We start from the raw sequence: 23424 nt of genomic DNA, 5'->3' as shown, positions 1-23424 counted from the left end.
CTTCTTGGGGCTGAAACACAATAGTTTAGCTGGGCCCCTGGGGGGCTCACTTCTGGATGAACAACAGAAAGATTTCTTCACGACATGAGGCCACACACTATTTTCTAAACGCTAAGTTCCCAAAGAACCCTATATACACGTCCTATTGTTCAAACATTATTATTAAGAAAGTTGCTGGATGAATCGAGACAAAGTTATTAAGGGTTGAACCACATACAGTTTGCCTGAGAATCTCCGCTCATCTACATTTTAACCTATTGCCCTATTCGTATTTCATCGTTTAACTCCGTGTAATAAGGCTTTGCTCTCCAGAGTGCAGGACTGAAACCAGCAACACCAGTAGCCCCGACAACTTTAGAAATGTAGGATCCCAGGCCCCACCCAGCCCTCCTGATTTAGAATCTGCATTTTAACAAGATTGCCAGATGATTCGTATGCACGGGAAGGTTTCAGAAACTCAGGTATGAGATTAAATTTTCTAATCATAAGCTTCTAAGCAAATTAAACTTCTCTAGCCTCTCTTTCTGATGAAGGGGGTGTTGAGAAAGCAAACGCAGACTGGATGGAGCCTTGGCGATAAGCAGCTAATATTTAGGAAATATGCCGGTGTTTGTTTGGGGGTCACTGAGACTCAATAGAGTTCTAAGTAACAAACGCTCCTTTTCTTCCTGTTCTTTGTGTCTTCACAAAATATATGGAAACGCACTTTAAAAAAGCTGTTATCATCAATTTTATATGAGACTCAATCATCAAGACGCAAAACAAAATTTAACGAAAGAAGCCCCACACTTACATCTTCGCTATAATTCAAAAAGACTTCCCCCATTACGGTCTTTCAGAAATGATAGGAAAATGAGATGCTTCTGAGCTGGAGGATGTGGGAATGTGTCCCCATGGAGTCCAAGTCCTGTAAATAACAACTGCTTTCAACGGGAGCCACTCCTAGGATTTGGATACATACAGTCCTAAAACTGCTCTCCCAGGTCATGGCTGTAAACGGAACGGCTCTGCCCGGCACACCCAACTGTGTGAGTTTCTGAGCTTGAGCGGATCCCATGGCTGCGGGACACGCACGTCTGCGCACGAGAGAGGCATGAACTGATGAATCTGGGTCAGTTCTGGAAAAACTGCAGGACCATTTAGGAGACAGGACGCCTGGCCATGACAGGGGAGGTCACCGGGGCTCCGCCAGGATTCTCGAAGTCCTGGCTTGCCAGTGTCCTTTCTGTTCTACTGCTAAACTGGAAGGCGTAGGTAGTTCACTCCACACGGTTCTTCATTCAGGTTAACTATGAAAAGCAGGCCTAACTCTGTCATCCGTGGGGCTTCCAGGATGGAGAGGGGTTAGGGTGGGATGACCACACAATTAGCTACCTTCACAGAGGATGGGACAAGCGTGCCCCGAGGGAAGTGGGTCACAGATTCATTCATCGGAGACTCACCTTAGTTCAAACATGGACAGTAGGCTCTAACTGTTCAGGGTCCCTGTGGAGCAAATGGTATGCCAGAACTCTATTTTTAGTTCTATTCTGCCCAACATTTTATTAGCGTTAAAAAAATCGTAGTTAGAGGTAACAGAAAGCTAGAAGAGACGTTTTCTATATTATTGCGATTAATATTCAGACAGAGGTATCCTCCACTTTGTCAAAGTTTGCCTTACACTTGGCTTTTACTAAAGACCTACGTTAGCACCTGCTTTTGCAAACCGAAAGCATTCCAAAGAGGATTTTGCTTTTGCAAAAAAGGCGAAAAGCAAAAAAAAAAAAAAAAAAACCCACAAAAAACAAAAAACCCCCAGCGTTCAGCACCTGTCTTGCCGTGAGCTGTTGTGGAGGCAGCGCGCACCCTGAACAGCGTGAGTAGCGCCACCAAGCGCCTTTCTGGGGAACTACACCCGGCCTCTCAGCATCCAGCGGCCATAGTTTGAACTGTGTTCTTTGAGCATCTGGGCTTTATCGGGATTTACTTGGTGCATCTGTTAGCAAGATGCGTCCTAAGGTATCAGAAAAGCCTAAGAGAGGTTATTCTGGGGGGTCTGGGAATGCTACAACGTTCTCCAGGTAAATTAATGGTAATTACTTCTTCGCTTAATGCCATTTGGGCTTACAAGAGTTTTCATAGGAACACTCCGCTTTCCAACAGCGGGAGGGGAACCTATACATCCTCAGAAGCTGGGAGCGATGGCACAAAACCAAGAAAATTAAGATTGCTGAGAATAAATGTAAACGCTTGCCCTCAGTTTCAACAGCTCAATTCATTCGGTAGCAGGGGCTGCTCTCTCGATCTGGCCTCAGATTGGTTCAAATGAAGGAGCCTAGCAATTTTTTGTTTGACCATACATTTCATATGAACCAACAGTCTGGTGTGGTGCCTGCAAGGCTGGAGTAATTCTAAGCTTCACTGATAAGGCAACGTTCAGAATAAAAGGGATAAATCCTGCAATATCGTATTTTGGTAAATCTACAGTCCAAGTACTGAGGCAGGGGGTCAGGGCACAACGAAGTGGGTCCAGGGCGGACCGACCGGGTTATTGAGAGGTCTGGACACAAGGAAGGCAAGTAACAGCAGAGGCAGCTGAGGCTATATGGCCTGGGGAAGTACGGGAGAAACCGGAACATAAGAGCAGTGCTCAGTCTGTACAGGGCTGTCCCTGGAAGGCAGGAGCACAGAACTCAGCCCCAGATTACTTGAGTAGGTACAGTGAAAATCAGCAAGTAATTAGAACTGTTAAGAATAGGTTGGGCTGCCTACTGAGGCGGGGATCCCTGTGTCACCCCAAGGGTTGAGACTGAGTTTGGAGACTGATGGTCCCAGATAAGTGGAGGAGACCCCTGTCCTGCCCAGGTGCTCATGCTCCCTACTTTTATATATCTTTTCATTACGAAGATTTTGAGACCGTGATTTCACCCGTGTCAAGCTGGCTTGCTCATAAGCCTAGCCTACTTTCCAACTTTCTTGTTGCTGTGTCCTCAGTGCAGAGTGATTATATGCTCTCTCTGCTCTGCCTAGCATAGAGCCTCACGGCGCAGGCCTCCTGCTCCAAAATGAGGTGGCTTCTGAAGAGAACGAAGGGTCCACTCCAGGTCCCTCTAGGCCAGAGGCCACTGGAGAGGTGAGCACGACTTTGCAGAAGAGGCTGCTAGCTATACCCCCCCACACGCGGGCCCCCCTTCTCTCCTCCGCCTCTGGTGACACGGACCTTGCCCTTCACAGAAGCGCAGCGAGCGCGAAGAGAAGCATCAAAGAATCACAGCCTACCATCCGCAACCTGCACAAGTGCTCGAGGACATAAGGAAAAGGTACACGGGTACCTTAATTTGTGCCGCTAACAAGATAGGGCCATGGACTGAACAGGGGACGCCCAAAACGTATGGCCATCTGGAAGTCATGAGTGCGACTTTATTTGGAATAAAAGGGAACGTGTTTCAGGATCTTGGGATGAGATGATGGCAGGTTGTCCAGGTGAGCCCTCCATCCAATGACAAGTCTCCTTGTAAGAGAAAGGCAGAGAAAGATTTGAGACACACAGACACACGGCGCCATGTGAAGACGGAAGGCGAGACAGTGGGGTTTTACGGCCCCGAGCCAAGGAACACTTGAAGCCCCCTGCAGCCAGAGAGGTCAAGGACAGATCCTCCCTAAGAGCCTCTGGTGGGAGCAGCGTCCTGTCCACACCTGGATTTCAGACGTCTGGCCCCCAAAATTGTGTGATGAATTTCTCCCGTTTCATAAGCACCCACATTTGTGGTAATTTGTTAGGCAGCCCTAGGACGTTAACACGAATGGCTTCTATGTATCCATCGTCTAACACAGGCCAATAACTCGACTGAAGCATCTGATTTACCCCGTGCAACAAACTCTTTTTAAAACAATTTTTTTTCCCATTTATTCATTTTTGAGAGGGAGAGAGACAGAGTGCAAGTAGGGGAGGGGCAGAGAAAGACGGATTCACAGAATCCGAAGCAGGCTCCAGGCTCCGAGCTGTCGGCACAGAGCCCGACGCGGGGCTCGAACTCACGGACGGAGAGATCACGACCTGAGCTGAGGTCGGACGCCCGACCGACTGAGCCACCCAGGCGTCCCTACAATCTCTTGAGGTTTGTATTTTCATCTCTAGTTTTTCAGCGGGGGACACAGGCTTGGTTAAGGCCTCACAGTCAGAGGAGAAGCCAGCACTGGAAACCACTTTTTTACTCTTTCCAACCATGATGTCGGGCAGACTGATGTACGGGGTTGCACCATGGTGATGGGAACCGGCTGGCAAAGCTTCCACGCGGGAAAGACAGGATGCACGGGGACGAGAGGGGGAAAGACGGCCACGGAGCCTGGGCACGGAAGCCGGCGCTAATCACGGACTGCAGCTGACCACGTGGTACTCAGTGCCACGGGCTGGGGTGACTAAGGATCTTGTCACCTCACAGGTGAGCCGGGGACCCCCAGCGCCACCCGGCTCCCTGCTCAATGCCACCCACCCAGTTCTGATCTGGATCATCGTAGAACTGAGACCCCCGAGACAACATCCCGCGTGGCTCAGAATCGTGGACACGAACACCCTCTCTCCCCGTCTAGTGCCACAAAACGTAAGTTCAGGTCTGCACTCCAGGTGCACGTGTCCTCCCCCTCAGTGGCCACAATGCGTACGACACGGCGGCTCCCTCCGAGGCAGTGCCTGGCTGTGGAGACAGGGATGTGCCCCATCGGATGGGATTTTAGGAGGATAAGGAAACGGTCCAGCTCTCCATATTAGCAGCACCGTGAAGAATAGTCTGGGGGGATCTGCTCACATATAGGTTTTTTTGGCAACGACGCGGCCCCATTCGGGTGCCCCCTGGCTGGGGCCACATCTAAAGACTTGGAGTCTTTCCTCCGATTGAAAGCCCTGACCGAGATGTTGGAGGGGAATCCTCAAGATGCAGGGCCGCTCTGGCTCTTCTTCTCCTACTGAAGTCTTCCGCCCGGCAAGTAGCTAAACCGCCATGTCCCTTGTCCCTAAGTGGGGCTCCGCTATTTCCTACTGCTGTCAGCGACACGGAGGGATGGCCTTCACCAAGCTTAGGCGAAAGCTTTTCTCAGATTCCTGGCTTCTGCCATTCCTGCCGCTGGCCAACACGAGGACAGTGAGACCAGACGGTGTTTTTAGTGGGTTCTGCCTCCCTGTGGAAACACGAGGGGATCTGCCACGCGGGTGGGGTCCACCACGTGGGGACATGGCGCATGTCCGCGCGCTGGAGGACAGGATGTGTGAAAGAGGAGGGGGAGAGGGGCGAGGCCGGCAGCTGGGCTGTGCTGTCCCTGGAAGTCGGCTCATGTGGAATGTCACTGCCGCATCTGGGTAGCCAGAGTCCTCTGGCAGCCTGCCCACGCTGGGATTCCTGGAAAGGCTCAAGACGGAAAAATAATCACTTGGAGGGATAACCATCTGGGTTGAAACTGGTCCCAAATGAATTGTCCAACAGAGTTTGAGTTTTTAAGAAAAGCTGGAAATGCCTTTCTGTCACGACCTTCCCCGGCTCAATACATAAGCAAATACCTTTCTGCTTTAAAGTGTCCTGTGTGCCAGACTAGCCACCCTGGGACACCCAAGTCTCTGTTTATTCACTGCTCTGGCTGAAGGCTGGGGACAGTCAGATGCACGGGCACTTGCCGGCACTCTGCACTTGGTGGTTCTCGCCTAGCCCTAGAGTGACCTGCTCGGAGGGCAGCGGTGCTTGGCCCCTCTGTGGTCTCATCCCGGGGACGGCTGCGACCGGTGCAGATGAACACAGTTAGAGTCGGGGCTGGAAGGACAAGAATCTGTATTTTTTTTTAAGAAGAAGAAGAAGAAGAAGAAGAAGAAGAAGAAGAAGAAGAGGAGGAGGAGGAGGAGGAGGAGGAGGAAGGGGGAGGAGGAGGAGGAGGGGGAGGAGGGAAATCATGAATTTGGAGAGACTATGTGAAATCGACAAATATTCTGTTTTCTGCAATCAAGTTGGCTAGGCATTTAAATGTTTACTTATTTTTGAGAGAGCACGAGTGGGGGAGGGGCAGCGGGAGGGGGACAGGGGATCCGAGGCGGGCTCTGTGCTGACAGCAGCAAGCCCGATACAGGGTTCGAACTCACGAACCGCGAGATCAAGATCTGAGCCGAAGGTGGACGCTCAGCCGACTGAGTCACCCAGATGCCCCTCATTTTCTGACTCTCAATTTAATGTTCTTAGCCCTACAGGGGTATAGCTCAGTACAGAATTCACGCGGTGCCCACATCCATTGGCATACTTGGAATATCAGGCTACGGATTAATATTATTATGGAACTACCGACAGGAAGGTAACACATCCATATTATTATTACTCCTACTAAGGACAGAGATAATAAGAAGAATAAGCTATGGGCAGTAGACTGTAGGTTCTAAACCTGGCTTCACCCCTAAGTGCCTATGTAATATGTTTTCTCTTTCAATGTAATCTTTATCTTACTCAAATTATACATGTGCCCAGTTTAGGGAGGCGGGTGTTTCAACAGTGTGTGATGCTGTAATTAATATCTCTGCCAATTAAATGGGCACATGCACAGTGCTTGGCAGAATGCACACCCTCAATAAATGGTAGCCATTGTCGTTATAATTCAGCAAATGCTTTCTTGTCAGTTCCCAGTTCTTTCCCACACTTGTCTGCTGCTAATCGCTCCTGCTTCCACACTCAAATCCAATAGAGGACCTTCCAACTAGCAATCCTTTCAAACATCTGGGGTTTCTTCCCTCACGCTGTGATTTATACAAAAGAGAAAGTCACGGATAACGGACAATTTGTTTCCTTTCTTCAGTTGATCAAGGGAATGATAATCGTTCCCAATGCACAGGCCCCCTTCACACCAAAGAGCGTGCAAGCAACTCAACATATACAAGTAGAATAAACACAAAGGGGGTTTGCTAACCTCAAGCTATAGGCATTTCCTGGTAGAGGGTAAGTGTATGGGTTCCTTCTTCCACCCCGCCTGCTTTTCCACAATACTTCTTGGATGAGTAATCCCCAAAAGGCGTGGTGGGGAAATGCAGAATCTTTTTCCACATCCCACAGGAAGGCTGCCAGCTGTCTCCTTGCACACACTCTCCTAAGTTTCTCTACATGGCACAAAGGAAAGCACCAGGAGTCGCTAGAGGAGGCTTCGATTCTACCAGGCGCCAGGGGCTGGATCTCTGGGAGATCAGATGGTCCAAGTGTATGAACAGAGAATGTGAAAATCCCCACCAAGTCAGAAAAATGCCTTTCTGCGACTAAGGCATTCTAAGAGGGTCTCAAAGCATTCATTGCCCTTGATGTGGCTGGATGAAAGGGAAGTGGAAACCCCTGGATAATCCATAAACTAACAAAGCATTCCTCCAGGGTAGTAAATGTTGGTTTCCCTTCTACGGTTGTTTTCCAGTCTTTGGGATACTGTACAATCTTTCAGTCTTCTCGACTGCAAAGGCCCTGAGACGTCCTGGGACCCAGCCTCCCCAAGGCAAAGCAGGCACGACACAGGTCACTGAGTCTGTCTTTGTATAAGGCTACAGGAATGCTTTACACACAAGCAACAACCAGTGCTGTTGTAAAGACAAGGGTGTGATACTCAGGGTGTAAGCGATTTGCCTAAGGCTATGTGGCTCATAAATGGCAGAAATAAGATGAAAATCTTGGTGTATCTGATACACAAACCTGGGTTCCAACTCTTGGATTGTGAGTGGATCCGCTGGTATGTAGTGCAGGATTAACCTTACTCAAAGACAGGTCTGGCCTCAGTTACCAGGCTTCTGGGATGTCCTGCCCGATAGGAGCGTGTGTGTTTCCCTGGGGCGCGGGGCGGGGGGAAGGTTGGCCTCCAGACAGCCTAACCTTGTGGCTTAGGATGGGGGCTTTGGGCCGTGCAGTATCATTTCAACATCTGGAGGAACAAACCATTAAAGGTATTCACCCCACCTCCAGGAGGGGCTGGAGACAAAGAGCGGCCATGTGGATGGTATGTGATTCAACTCCAATAAAAACTCTAGACACCAAGACTTGAGTGAACTTCCCTGGGGGCAATATTCCATGGGTACACATTGTGAACAGGGGAGGTTAACACCCTCCAGCTCCATGGGGAGAAACTCAGACTCTTTGGGCCCCTCCGGAGTCTGTCTTGTATGCCTCTTCCCTTGGCTGATTTCAGTCTGTATCCTTTCTCTGTGGTAATCTGTAACTGTGAGTAAAGCAGCTTCCCACGAGTTCTGTGAGTGCTTCTGGTGAATTATGGAACCTGAGAGTGGTTTGGGGAACCACCCTCTCCCAAAGTTGTAACTGGTGTCAGAATCGAGGGAAGTCTTGTGGGAACTGCTCTGGCTTTCTATTTGGCCCATAAACTCCTTCTTATACTTCGTGACGATTATACACGTAAGAGAAACAGATCAAGTAATAGACATAATCAATGAAGTCCACCAGGGTTCATGGGTGAGAACAAATCATTAACCAAAGATTAGATCTGTCCAAATCTAACAGTGGCCAGGCAAATGAGTGGAACAGAAAGGTAGGTGCTCCTACCTACATGCTACCCAGCATCATCCAATCTGGGCCAGGGCCCAGTCAAGAAAGCCTCCCCACGGCAGTTACCCAATGGCACACGCACGTAAGAGGATTGAGTGGTTCAAGAGTCGGAAGTATTGGGGCAATGGGGGAAACCCATCTAACTCACTGGTGTCTCAGTCCTCCCAGTCTGCTGAATGAACTGACTTACTGGACGTCTCCCATGGCCACCGGGTATTGACCATCCCACCAGACCAAGTGGAGGGCTGGGCCCCATCACCCGGCTCTCCAGATTGTTGACAAAGCGCTTCTGATAGAACACAAAGGAAGTCATGCCTGTGCCTGGGACAGTACTGTTTCACTGTGTTCTTGGTTCTGTGTGCAATAGCAGGTAGCCCAGAGGCAGCAAGTGTGGGCTGGGACAAGACATCCGGGAGCCTTGGTCTCAGGGCCTTACTCACTGCACCTGCAGATCAAGAAGTCAACCCTCGCTGCACATTAGACTCACCCAGGTTGCTTTCAAAAACAATACCAACGTCCCGACTCACTCTAGACAGCTAAATCAGAATCCGCCTAGACCGCAGGGCCCAGCATTGGCATTTTAAAAGATGCACCAGGGGCTTCTAACATGCAGCCAGAGGTGAGACCAGACATACGATCTTCGTTCCATGCTAAGTCCACTCCTTGGCGGAATGCCTCCACGACGCTTAAAGACAGCCTCCGATCGTCTACCCCCCTCCACTAACATAAAAACGACGTTCTCACCTCCTTCCACTGCGTTTTGTTTTTTTTTTTTTTTTTTTTTTTTTTTTTTTTTTAATTTTTTTTTTAACATTTATTTACTTTTGAGACAGAGAGAGACAGAGCATGAATGGGGGAGGGTCAGAGAGAGAGGGAGACACAGAATCTGAAACGGGCTCCAGGCTCTGAGCAGTCAGCACAGAGCCCGACGCGGGGCTCGAACCCACGGACAGTGAGATCGTGACCTGAGCCGAAGTCGGACGCTTAACCGACTGAGCCACCCAGGCGCCCCTTCCACTGCGTTTTGAAATTACATGCCTACAGTGAGATACGACCACATACCCATTAGAACAGCCATGACTTAAACAAAAGGGAAACAACAAGCTTTGGAGAAGATACGGAGAAACCGGGACCCTCGTGCCTCGCTGGTGGGACTGACTGTAACGTGGTGCGGCTGCTGTGGAAAACTCTGGTGGTTCCTCGCGAAGTTAAATGTAGAATCATCATGTGATCCAGCAAATCTACTTGGAGGCACACACCCAAAGGAACTGAGAGCAGAGACTCGAATGATGCTTTATGCCAGCGTGCACAGCAGTATCCTTCCCAGTAGACAAAAGGTAGAGATGTCTGGAATGTCCATCCACAGAGACGTGGATACACAAAATGCGGCATGGCCGTACAACGGACGATTTCTTACTCAGGCTTCAAAGGGAAGGGAATTCTGATCCGTGCTCCCAGATGGGCGGATCTGGAGCCACCGTGCTCAGCGAAAGAAGCCTGATGCAGAAGGGCAGACAGTGTATAATTCTCCTTAGAGGAGGGACTTAGAACGGGCACGTGCACAGCGACAGAAAGTAGAACTCAGGTTCCCGGGGTGGGAGAAGGGGAGGGGAGCTCCCGTTCCGCGTGCATACAGAGTGAGTCCGGGATGACGACAAAGTTCTGGAGACGGAGAGCGGTGATGGTTGCTTGAAAACGCGAACGTGCCTCGTGTCGCCGAGATGCTTAGAAGTGGTTAAAACGGGGGATTTTATGTCATGTATATCTTATCACAATAAAAGAGAATTTTTCAAAATTACAAGTCACGGTCTTAAAAAGTCTGAAGCTTCAAGCGCAGTTTCGTTTTTCAACTTGGCGGGGCCCCTGCCCCCTAGTGCTGCCTGGAGGCCCACGGCTGGCAAAAATACCTTCTAGAGGCAGCCTGCTTTCCCTGGCCGGACGTCAGGGCCTCTTTCAAAGCCCTCCACGTGGTAATGCACTTTTCCACAGCCCCAACGGCAACTACGAGTGAGAAAAAGTTAAGGAGCATCAATTTCGGGGGGCATCGCCCCCCGAGCTCCCTACCCTGCCATTGCTGGCTCAGGACGGCGGGCCGGCTGGCATCCCCACCCCCGACGTCCCCCCTGTACTTTATCACCCGGGTGTGTCAGCCCCACCCTCTGCATCAGGGACACCGAGCCGTAGTGAAGGGCCACTGAGTAAATATTTTCAGCTCTGTGGGCCATGCGGTCTCCGGCACAACTCGACCCTTTGCCGTAGCGCGAAAACGCGGCGGATAATACGTACGCGAGCGGGCGCAGCTGCGTCCCGTTCCAACCCTCAAACTTGCCTGGCTCCAGGCCTTTGGGGATGCGTCCTCCATCTGCTCGGAGCTGCTCCCACGCCAGCCACTACCCCTCCACAGGGCACCCTGCTGGCTGTCTCCTAATCCGGTGGTGCCCACATCGCCAGTGCCCAGACGGCCCAGATGCCAGTGGCCTGGGAACCATACTTCGAGAACCACTGTTCTCCGTTATCTTTCACGTGTCTCTTTACACATCACTTACCGTAGGTTCTTCCCACCCCCAGCCCGTATCCTGTGCCTCTCCTTAGTGTCCTTTTACGTGCTGCCCTATTTTACCAGAAACACGCGGTCCGACAGCTGTCTGCTTGGCTACCTCCCCGGCGGGCCCCTAGGCTGCCACCGGCCACCCCCTCTACGCCTTTGACCATAGCAGACACCCTGTTACTTTCTTCGGTAAACATTCGTGAAATCTCAGCAAAGCCACGTAAGACCACACCGCAGTCTTGTCCATCTTCTTCTCTAAGGCTTACCAATACTTACATAACTACCACAGTCTCTTTATTTTTTAAGTTTATTTACTTATTTTGAGAGAGAGTGTGTGTGTGTGTGTGTGTGTGTGTGTGAGCAAGGGAGGGGCAGAGAGAGTGGAAGAGAGAGAGCAAGGGAGAGGGAGAGGGAGAATCCCAAGCAGGCTCCGTACTGTCAGTGCAGAGCCCAAGTTGGGGCTCGATCTCACGAACCCTAACTATTGAAGTCTTTTTTTTTAAGTTCATTTATTTTGAGAGAGAGAGTGTGTGTGTGTGAGCAAAGGAGGGGCAGAGAGAGGGGGAGAGACAGAGAATCCCAAGCAGGCTGTGCACTGTCAGCACATAGCCCAGTGAGGTGCTTGAATCCATGAACCGTGAGATCAAGACCTGAGCCGAAATCAGGAGTTAGAGGCTTAACCGACTGAGCCACCCGGGCGCCCCAGAACTACCATAGTCTTACTCTGGGGCACTCACTGCACTTTTAAACTTGTTTTCATGCGTCCTCCTCGTTAGATTGCAAACCTCCCCCCTGCCGGCCCCGTGCTGGGCACAGACTGCAATTTCATACCCTCGACATTCTAGGGTTGCTGTCCTGTCTTGGTTGGTTCATCGTTCTCCTCCTCCGTCCGTCTACTGCAGTCTGGTCTTTCTTACAAGTTGGCTACCAAGAGGCAAAACGTTTCCGGATCTTTTCTCCTAGGTTTTCGGATGTAACGACACAGTGTTGGATCAAAAATTGAACTCCTGACAGAGAACATAAAATACTGTGCATTTGAAAAGCATCTGCACTCAGAGATTCCACTGCAAACACAAATTCTCATGTGAGATTATTAACCTCCGATCCTTCCTGTGGCAGGAAGTACAAGGACGCCGTGTGAGATGTTGTTAAAGATGTGTGCTAGAGGAGAAGGCCTCTGAAAATCCACATCCAATTATCCAAAACTATGTCCAGATTGTCCTACCATCAATTCCAAGGAAATGCTTCTGGTAGTCTTTGGATTTACTGGAAGGAATCCGTATTTACAAAGACAACCATTTTATTGAAACCAGCCTCAAGCAAGCAGAGAGAGGACAGGGAGACAAGCTGTAAATCAGCCAAGATAAGAATTTTCTCTGAAACAAAATGTTTGTTTTAAAATGAGGGGTATGACTCACGCTCCGTGAATGGGTGGCTGGGTTCTGACCCTCCAAAGATGAATTGTTCATTTTGAAAAAAGCAGAGCGAGCGGGACACCCACTTTCTCCCTTCCTTTATCTCAGAATGAGGCTGAAGAGTGGGGCCCCAGATATCCGAGTCGCGTCCGGTGACCAGCAAAACGTACGATGGGCTGACTGGCTACCTGCAGCTGTTTTCAATCAAAAAGTGCAGCCTCTCCTGGGGCTCCCGTGCGGCCAGCACGAAGCTGGTGGAGCAGAGAGGACGCTGAAGGAACTGCCAGAAACCCTACAGAATTCAGCTGCCAAACTCCTCCTCCTCCCCCTGGCTCAGCGTCATGAACTTAATCAGGTATTCATTCAATAACAGTTTTTTACGCTCTCCCCGGAAGGATGCCAGCGCCCTCTAAAGCGAGGCACGGCGTCAAATCGACGGCATTTGGCAGGAAGAGGTCAGGGGCAGTGTTAGGTTCTTTTATTGAACCTAGGGTCTGGGAACAAGGGAATCACCCTTCTCCGCAGTACATCTTGGACGTGCGGCGAAGGAGATGTTACGACGAAAAGCTGGTCAAACAGAAGAAATGCTCTGCCTATCCTACGATGGTTTCTAGTCGTCCTTGCCGGGCCATCAACACATGGTGGGACCGTGGCGTCGCACAGATCTAGGCTCGACTTCCGGCTTTTGACATTTGGTCATTGGTGACTTTAGGGGAGCTGTTCAACTTTCTAAGCTTTGATTTCCTCTTTAAGAACATGGAGATAATAATAAACCCTATCTCGCAGAGTTATTATGGAAGTGCGCGGGGGGCATGTGGTCAGTTCTTAGCCGACGGGCTGGAGTATCTTGAAATAAGTTACCTCTAGCAATGCCCAGCTTTCCAGCATCAGATGACCTCCTCCTGGGGACTTGAGGGCACAGGCGTGGGATCCTAACTGCCACACTTACAATTCTGATTCCACTACCCACCAGCTGTGTTTCTGTCCCTCCATCTCTAAGGTGGGAATAATACCAACATTCACCTCATAGGCTGGCTGTGAGTTCACCCACGGAAAGAACCTAACTCAGGGCCTGACATATCGCAAGAACTATAAGAACATCACGGCTGTTGATGTTACGATGATCTCTTGAGAAGGGCCTCCTTTGCTCAGGTCACATTTTCATGCGTGTTACAAAACTACTTTCCTCTCTTGAGTTCTTTCCCCGGTTACTTTGTGAATCACAGGCACCCGTCGATTCCAGCAAAGATGTTAGGTAAAACCATCTCTAATTAAAAGGTGCCTTGCCTCACCTCCGTTAACGAGGGATTTTAAGTCTGAGCGTTTCACAAAGTTTACTAAGTCTCTCAAATTGTCTTCTAGGAAATAATCCCCGCTGGTGCCCTGATAAGTTTTTCTCCTTAACTGGACCAAAGCCTTGTCTGCAAAACAAATGGTCAATGACATCGACATTCAAAAATAAAATCCAAATGCACTCATGTTTTAAATTTGGGCTGGTGTGTCTTATTTGCCTTTTATTCCTGCAGTATAAATAGAAGCTTTGGGGCTTCTTTGAACATAGAGCACAGGACACTCTTTAGGCACAATGACTCAGTACTAATGAAATCGATCTCTTTCCTATTTAACCTCTTTAGAACACCCATCTCCTCACCAGAATCTTGATCACATTACAAATGCACACACACACACACACACACACACACAAAATGGCCGGCCATTTTAGTTAAGGCCCTAATAGGAAAGCTGGCAGCATAGGAGGACTATAATCTAAATAGGCAATAAAATGTTTAATGAACAAATGAAACGCAACAAAGTCAGTCCATGCCCTGTTAACAAGAGAGTTCATTTTCTTTATGAATACTGTGGCCTCGGAAGATAATCTCTCTGAGCCTCCGTTTCCTCATCTGGAACACGGAAACAATAATGATTTCAAAAGATCGCCGTGAGATGAAGCAGGACAACGCACGTGAGAAAGTACAACGTTTATCACAAAAAAAATCCGAATATGTTTTCTTATCTGAACTTGAGTTGCAACCCTTTGACTGCCTGTCGTGAATTTCCACGTGGATGCTCTAACTTTCCCTATCCCGCCTCTCAAACCAGCGTCCATTCTGGTTCCGTATTGGTCCAGTGGTTTCGCCCCATTTCCCCAGGCATAAGAACAGATCCTCACTTTTGGTGCCTCCCTACCACTTAACTCCTAGGTTCACTGACTCCCCTAAGTTTGCCAGCCTTTCTTCAAAATATCTCAGCCACTGGGCATAAAAGCCTCGCATCTCCCACTTCTTTCTGTACCCACGGTGCAGTAAGGAACCTGGCCTTGCCCAGAGAAAGAGCTAGGCTTTGCTCGTGGCTTCGGGACGTCCCCTGTGTCATACTTGATAGGAGTGCCTCTGCTCAGGGCGAGGGCTTTGAGTCACAGCAAGTTACATAACCTAAGCCTCTACTTCCTCATCTTAAATTGGGGATAAACGGAACGCTTGGGTGGCTCAGTTGGTTAAGTGCCCGACTCTTGATTTCAGCTCAGGTCATATCTCCTGGTTCGTGGGATCAAGCCCCACGTTGGGCTCTGCTTGGACAGTGTGGAGCCTGCTTGGGATTCTTTCTCTCTCTCTCTCTCTCTCTCTCTCTCTCTCTCTCTCTCTCCCTGTCTCTTCCCCTCCCCCCCTCTTAAAACAAATAAATAAACTTAAAAAATGGGGGTAAACAGACCTATCCTGCAGAATTAGGGTGAGCATTAAGTGAGGTACTACGGATTAAGCACTTCGCACAGTGCGTAAGCACGGACTGTGCATGACATACGTATTGGCTAAGAAATGTTTCCTACATCAACATCGGTTCTTTTTTCCTTTATAGTTACAAGGTGAAGGAAACGGTCTGCGTGCTCTGATAATTCTGCCACCAAGTGTGTCCATTTTGACTTCTGTTGTTCTTCTTCTAACAAATCTGTTTTTCCTGATTGATATTTAAAAAAATTTTTTTAATGTTTATTTATTTTTGAGAGAGACAGAGACACAATGCGCATGGGTTAGGGGCAGAGAGAGGGAGACACAGAATCCGAAGCAGGCTCCAGGCCCCGAGCTGTCAGCACAGGGCCCGATGTGGGGCTTGAACTCAAGAACTGTGAGATCATGACCTGAGCCGAAGTCAGATGCTCAACAGACTGAGCCACCCAGGCACCCCTTCCTGATTGATATTTTAAAAGTTCTGCTTCATTCTTTAATATGCGGGATCGATAAGTGTTCCTTATAACGTAATTCCAACAGAGTGACGTCAACCTGGGCCTCCCTTCTGTGTTTCAGTGTGGACCCATCAGCACCCCCTGGTTTCGTGACATAAACTACGGAGCTTCAGATGTGTGCCGAGGGCCACCCCATTCCTGCTCTTTTACAGACTATACTTTTGGTGGGGAAATGCAAGAAAAAGCCTTTAGCTCAGTGTGAGATAATTTACTAAAACAGGTTAGGCTTTTCCTATAAAAATGTATAAAATACATACACAAAATATGTATATATGTATTATATGTGAAATATAGTATATATTATATACAATACAAAAACAGACATTTTATATATAATATATTGCACATGCTATATAAAAATATGTGACACAAATATCATATATATTCATATATGATATAAATATATATTATATACTATATTTTATATATAACATATACTATAAAACATATCTATTTTATATTATACAAAATTTTTTCATAAGCACGTGTCTCAACATTTGGGATCTTGGGGCACCTGGGTGGCTCAGTCAGTTAAATGTCCAACTTTGCCTCAGGTCGTGATCTCATGGTTTGTGAGTTTGAGCCCCACATCGAACTCTTTGTTGTCAAGCACAGAGCCCACTTCCTCTGTCCCACCCTCTCTGCTTCTCCCCAGCTTTCGCTCTCTCTCTCAAAAATAAACAAATGTTAAAAAAATTGGGATCCTTCCCTTTTCTATAGTTTCAAAAAAATCTCTAGTTTGCTTCCATTTTGCTCTGGTTAACTCATGGGATGGGGAGGGGTGGTAAAAGACAGGAACAGGCAGTGACCGAATCAATCAGTGGCATTTCCAAGGTAAACGATTCCACAAACCCGTCGTAAACATATAGTAAGACAGACACATGGTTAGCCTCTGAGAACTTCCCACAAAGCTCTCCACTGGGCACCAGAAGGGACCAACTGGGGAGGCGTGCACAAACCTTGAACAGCTGGGCATGAGTAATGTGTTAGACCGGTGGGTTTTGTTTCCTGTTTCACAGCTGATTTGACACTTCCCTCAAGGACAGCGTGCACGATGAAATTTTCATTAAATGCATGGACTTATAAGCTCCCTCATAAAGCCATGACATTTCTAGATCACCACTGTGCGCGAGAACAGGACAGTGACGCTTCTCTGAGTTGATCATCAGAAACTCTGGTGACCTTATACAAATACGCCTTCTCTGTAGTTTTCCCAGATGTAGCTGATCTGGGCTGGGCCCCAGGAATCTATATTTTTAAAAACTCCCCTGGTGATTCTGATTAGCAGCTAAGTTTGGGTACCTCCTACACATGGGTACACATGGTTCTTAACCTTGGCAGCTTGTCAGAATCACCTGGGGAGATTTTCAACAGTCCTGCTAGTCAGGCTGCACCCAAACCAACATGTCCTAAGGCCTGGGGGGGGGACGGGAACCAGGCACACGGAATCTCGGCTAAGACTGAGAATCACTGCATCAGACTCTAAGATCCCTGAGGGACGCACACGTTCATGTACATAGCGCCCCCTCCCTAGTGTCTAGGACAGTGCCTGTCGTGTGGTAGGCACCCCACAATACAGCCAGGGACACTTTGGTTTTAAAGCATAGAAGTGTTCCAACTAGAGAAAAACACGAATGAAATAGTGAGTTCCAGGCCAGCCTATAAACGTACTGAGCTCCAATCCTATTTGTTGACCTGTATGGGCTTTGCTTTTCTTGAACTTTGCTTTCCTTAGAGAGCAAAAGCTAGTGTGTGTGTGTGTGTGTGTGTGTGTGTGTGTGTGCGCGCGCGCGTGTGTGTGTGTGTGTGTGTGTGTGCGCGACGTTTAGAGGAGAACTTAATTTCTTATGACTGGGGGGAGAAGGGGGCAGAGTTCAGAAAAGAGCCCTGAGTTGCCCAGAGGTCAGCATCTAGATCAGGAGGAAAGCCTGGCTGGTGCCTGATGCCACACGGGCTCTTTCCCCAATTTGTGACAGGAACAAGGACTACTCCACCTAAGAGCCAGGGTTCTGGCTTCTCCGATGGGCAGGAATCCTTGCGGACCAGGTGCCACGTTCCAGCTTCCGGTCAGAAGCACAGACCAGAATGTAATCGGAGGCCCGGCCACCAGCCCCTGCCAGCCCCACGCTCCTGTGTCCTGTGACACATCCAACTTTGGCAAACCCTGAGCCTCCAAATCCTGCTGTGCACATCTTGCCCTTTCTTCTCCCTGCCTCGATAAGAACAGGTATTTATTTTAACGGCGAAGACTTCCGTTACAGACAGTGTTCAACTGCCTTGAAACTCGCTGCAAACGAAATAGAAAAAAATAAATAAATAAAAGGAACGTCCAGGGCCTTCTCCTTTGGACGGATCCGGTTTGCTGAGAGCAGGACGCAGTCCACTCTGCTGCCCACGGATGCCACTACGTGTCCACGACCTCGTGCGCGGAGCACCTCAGTCAGGGGCGCGAAGTCACGGTGATTCCACCTTAGGGAAAACTGCAGTGGCAATTGCCTGCCATCTTCCATTTTCCCCAGTGCTGAGAACACCTACTCTTGGAGACAGGTGACTCATCTGCCGCCTTCCTAGCGGGCTCTTCTAAGTTAAGAAACAAAAAAGAGCAGCTTCGGCCCTGGTGGATGAGCTCGGTGGGGAAGAGGAAGCCTCATCCAGGCGCAAGGCATGACTTTTCCCTTCCTACTCCACGAATCCTCACCATCCTTCAGACTGGCAACTTGAGCTGCACCCCCCACCCCCCCGCCGTGTTCTCCTAACACCACAAACACCCCCAGCTCCAAATGTCACTTCTTAAAAATAGCAGACTGAGGGCTTACTCTGGGTGTGCCATTGATGGGGCTCACTCCTTCGCTGGAATCACTCTCCATTTCTCCTCCTGAGAGCTCGAACTCACATACACACTGAAAGAAGTCACTTAGGCGCGTTGCCTCGAATGCACCTCTTGCTTACAACATCACGTGACTTGGATGCCAATAAGCAGATACCTGGGTTTATTGTTTTATTTTTAATTTTTTTTAATGTTTATTTTTTGAGAGAGAGAGAGAGAGAGAGCACATGAGCAGGGAAGCAGAGAGAGAGAGAGGGAGACACAGAATCTGAAGCAGGCTCCAGGGTCCGAGCTGTCAGCACAGAGCCCGTAGAGGGGCTTGAACCCACGAACCGTGAGATCATGACCTGAGCCGAAATCAAGTCGGACGCTTAATGGACTGACCCACCCAGGCACCCCTACTTGGATTTCTTATCTGGACACATGGGAAGCATCCAAGGAGTGACTCCCTTCTCCCTCCTACGTTTCCTGCCCACAGTGTGCAAAATACATCCAACACTCTTTGGACAGAAGAATCAGGAACTAAGCAATCGCACAAGTCATGGATTCTCTACCTCTTCCCTGCTCATCCCATGACTTGGAAGGCTCCACATAAAAAGTTTTTCTGACCTAATTTGACCTTCGCTGGAAAATGGCTCCACTGTTCTCTCTCACTGAGTTTCAAAGCAGAGGTGAAATGAAAACAGGGCTGTATTTGATTCTGAGCATAATCTCTTTGCTGTTGGCAATGTTCTGGGAATAGTAACGTACTTTGCCGTTCGATGAATAAATTTTTCAAAATCTATAGTCAGGGCTCAAATAATTGTGAGCATTTTTCTCCATAGTGTTTTTCAATTTTCCTTGGCAGAAAACTGGCAGAGAGGTGACTTAAATTACAATACCTCAGTTACTCGTCTTGTAAACTGCCAAGAACAGTGTGACCTCTCCTGAAACTAATAAATAGATAGATAAATAAATAAATAAATAAATATCATAAGGATAAATGAGATGATGCCAGGAAAGTTGCTGGAAATTCCTTGCAGGAAAGCATGTCATGTATGCATAACTCTGCGTTATCTGTTTTTTGTTTTTTTTTTTTAAATCCCAGAAGGAGCCTTCTCCTCTGGGGAGGAGCCTGGGTGGCTCAGTCAGTTGAGCATCCACCTCTCAATTTCAGCTCAGGTCATTATCTCACGGTTCGTGGGTTCAAGCCCTGCATTGGGCTCTGCTCTGATAGTGCAGAGCCTGCTTAGGATTCAATCTCTCTCTCTCTCTCTCTGCCCCTCCCCGACTTGCGTGTGTGTGTGTGTGTGTATGTGTGTGTGTGTGTGTGCGTGTGTGTGTGCCCTCTCTCTCAAATAAATAAATAAACATTAAAAATTTTTTTCTTTAATAAAATAAAAATCCCAGCATAGTAACAGAGTAAAACTTCTTTAGGACCAGATTTCTCTTTGAAATGGCAGCTCAAAGACAATAAGCTAATTCTCAAATTAGGCATTTGCCAAACATTTTTAGGAAGATCAATCTTGAGCAAACGAAATTTGGACTGTATTCAGGAAACACATAAAAACCCCAAGCCCCTCCTGTATTTGGCGTTGCTGTTCTGGAGGTCCAGATTGCAAGAACAGGAATCACGGAATAACCAATACGGAGGGTTACGTGTGACAGTAAAACGGGATGTAGCACCATCCCCTTTTGTCTTTTTCGTCAGCATTTCAAATGCTGGTATCAGCATACGGCCAAGAAACCCAGATCTCTAAGGAATGCATACAAATTCCACACAGGCTTTTCTTTGGTTAGTTACTCCATTTATAAAATAGAACCTCTTACTTTATAGGTGGCAAAACCGAGGCCCAGAGAGATAGTGCCTATTATTAAGGTCAAACAGCTTTAGAGTGTGTTTTAATTAAAGGGAGAATCAAGACCAGAGTTCCACGTCTCCAGCTCCTACTTCATCGCACCTTTCACTCTACGCAGAAGGTACTTTGCACCTGTCTCACTACCCAGAAGCCTATGGCCAAGTCACTGTAGGCTCCTAGGGTCTTGCTAACGTAGCTATGGCAAGTATGGAAAAGAGGGTAAGGATTGGCAGGGCTCAGTGAGTTCCTGGAAGAAGCTGAATTGAAGCCATAGGAAGAGGGTGCTCAAAGGGGAATATGAAAGGCACAAGCATTATCAGATGAATAAAATGAAAAGGATATTATTCTGGAGGAGGGGAAGGTAATCAATTTAAGACTCATTCCGATTTACAAGGCTCTAAGACAAACAGATGGCACTCATCCAGGGGGATGGGGAGCAGCTAAGGAGACCAACACTTCACGCCAGTGTCCCAGGAGGGAAGTTGAGGCAGGGAGAGCAGAGAAAAGGAAGGGAAAACACCTAACTTTGGTTAAAGAGAGGAAAAACAGTCAAGAAGGTGGAACAAAAAAACTAAGGCCATCATCTATCTACCTATCTACATATATACATATTTTTTTGAGACAGTGTGAGCAGGGTAGGGGCAGAGACAGAGGATCCAAAGTGGGCTCTGTGCGGACAGCAGCTAGCCCTGACGCAGGGCTCAAACTCCCAAACTGTGAGATCATGACCTGAGCCGAAGTCGGATGCTCAACCGACTGAACCACCCAGGCGCCCAAGGCCATCACCTATGTTAAATGTCGCAGAGAAACTAGAAAGACATGGCCTAAGAAAGTCCACTGGATTAGACAAGGGGTTCTTAACCCATGCTGAACATTATAAGCACTGGTGAGCTTCTAAAAAATACTAACCCAGAATGTGTGTTAATGACCACTGGATTAAGCTGTGTGGACACAGATGACTTCAAAGAGAACAGTTTACAGTCTTACTTTAAAGTAGGAGAACGGATACACCAAGTGGAAATGTGTTTTCCAGCCCCTAGATTCAGTGGCTAAATTTGCATTATTGATTATCCTATTTTAAAGTTACATATGTCAACGGAAAATTATGTGCTTGAGTAAGATTCAGCATTTGAAAATCTCATGCTTGGGATTACACTGGCTGGAGCCTCCCGCATCATCAAGCAAATGCTTGAATAAGAAGATGGGCTTTGTACAAGTGCCCTGAAAGCCAGGAAAACACGGTTATGTTTCAATTTAAGGGAAGTAAACCTCTTGGAAAACATGGAGCCTGCGGTTTGCTCTCTCTTCAACTGGTTTTAAGCCCAGGGCTCGCTCCTGGGAACCTTTGCCCAATCTCAACTCTGCCGATGGTAACCTACTTGATGAGAGATGATGCAGATCATGATTAGGGAGCCGCTCTAGCAAGTTTATATCTGAAAAGGTACAGTGGAGGCCACACACACACACACACACACACGCGCGCGCACAATCAGATGTCTGTCTCCACCACCCCAACACATCCTTACCTACATTCTGGACTCTAGAATAGCCCCGTCCGTTGGTTATGGAATGACACGTCAAGACACGAAGTTTGAATCCAGCAGGCGAGAACATCTTTGCTGACTCTGGGTAAATGACTCCCAGGCTAGCGGCTTCTTCGTGTACAACATGCATTTAACTTACTGTAGGCAATGGGAGGGCTCAGTAGCTAGTATTTCTGGGCCCCTGTGGGAAGCAAGTAATGCCATGTCCAAAGACAAGAAGCTTCTAAAGGGCAAGAGGAATAGTTAGGAGGATGGCTTTATATAGGGACATTAAATTCAGAGCCAAGAAGGGAATACTGATTATTATAAAATCTGGAGTAATGGAGGTGGGGGGGGGGCTGGAGAAGGCAAAGAAAGAAGACAGAACTCAATGTTTCATTCAGTTCTGTTTTGAAACAGGATTCAGAAAGGATATTGTGCCATTTGGTATTAATTATTTTGGTTCGTGCACATGGCTAATTATTTCTACAGCATTTAAGATCTCTGTAAAACAAACATATTTTGCACATACACACCCACCTTTTAAAATATGCCTTTTATCCCCTCTTCCAGGGCTTTGAGGAGATATCTGATGGATTGTCTTAGGGACAGCTCTTGGGAATAAAAGTAGATTGTATGCTAAAAATGTAACTGGCCCCTAAAACTTGTATAAACAAATTAAGGAAAAAGACATTGCAGCATTTAGGGTATAAACAAAATGACTCTCAACTTCAACCTGCATATTTAAAAAAAAATGTTCAGTAATAAATTCACTCCTAGAAGTTTCCACTGTCCTCTCTCTTTCCAAACTTCTCCTCCCACGTTCCCCCAGCTGTCTTCACATCAGACTTCATGTCATTTGGTTGCCTGGTTTGAGCTCATTACGCGAATCATTATATTTGATTTTTCTGTGGGGCCAACCTCGAGTCAGGATCTCCTAATCCTACATGGTCAGTGTTTCTGTACTCAACAGGAGTCATCCACGGGAGGGTTTCACTGTGTGCACCCAAGCCTCGAGGGAACAGTTCCGCACGCAGCATCGTCACCCGGTGAATGTCGAGTGACTCCAGAAGATTCCACGGATTCCTTGACCCGAATCAGCCCCGTTAATGACCATCTGTAGCACCTCGTGCTCTGCGGAACCAGAGCAGAAACTGGAGACGACGATGGAGGTCGTTCTTGCCTAACCCCCCTATGAATCAGCCGTGATTTTGGAGAAACAGAGTAGCAAGTTCTCCTGAGTGGATGCCATTGGAGGCCGGGCTCTGAGGAACCATTGTAACCACCTAGAGCTTTAGGCTCCCAGAGCAAGAAGCTGGTTTTCGGCTTGGTATCTCAGAAAAAGGGCAGAGTTGGCATCAGGGAACATTCCAGGGAAGCCGCCTAGGTGTCTGCTTATCAGCACTGTCTTCAAACGCTCACACTCTCCTGCTGGTCCTGGCCCCCACCTGCCTCTCACCGCCTTGGCCTCCATTACTGCCGTCATCACTTCATTCCT

The 23424-nt window shown here is 48.1% G+C and overlaps 1 protein-coding gene across 11 annotated transcripts in view; it reads right to left on the bottom strand.

Moving 5' to 3' along the window:
* Window positions 1-23424, bottom strand: part of ATXN1 (ataxin 1) — a 412322-nt gene that overhangs the window by 23490 nt on the left and 365408 nt on the right. The window contains exon 1 of one of the 11 annotated variants that reach the window (XM_042937846.1): window positions 11914-13513. The exons of the other annotated variants lie outside the window; for them this stretch is intronic. The gene's annotated coding sequence lies outside the window, so the exon portion shown is untranslated. Of the gene's footprint in view, window positions 1-11913; window positions 13514-23424 lie in introns of those variants that run through there. 11 annotated transcript variants of the gene reach the window in all.

This window comes from Panthera leo, chromosome B2 (genome assembly GCF_018350215.1).
Source record: "Panthera leo isolate Ple1 chromosome B2, P.leo_Ple1_pat1.1, whole genome shotgun sequence".
NCBI classification, from domain to species: domain Eukaryota; kingdom Metazoa; phylum Chordata; class Mammalia; order Carnivora; family Felidae; genus Panthera; species Panthera leo.
The sequence above is the reverse complement of the archived record's forward strand: the minus strand, read 5'-3'. Positions and strand labels throughout refer to the sequence as shown.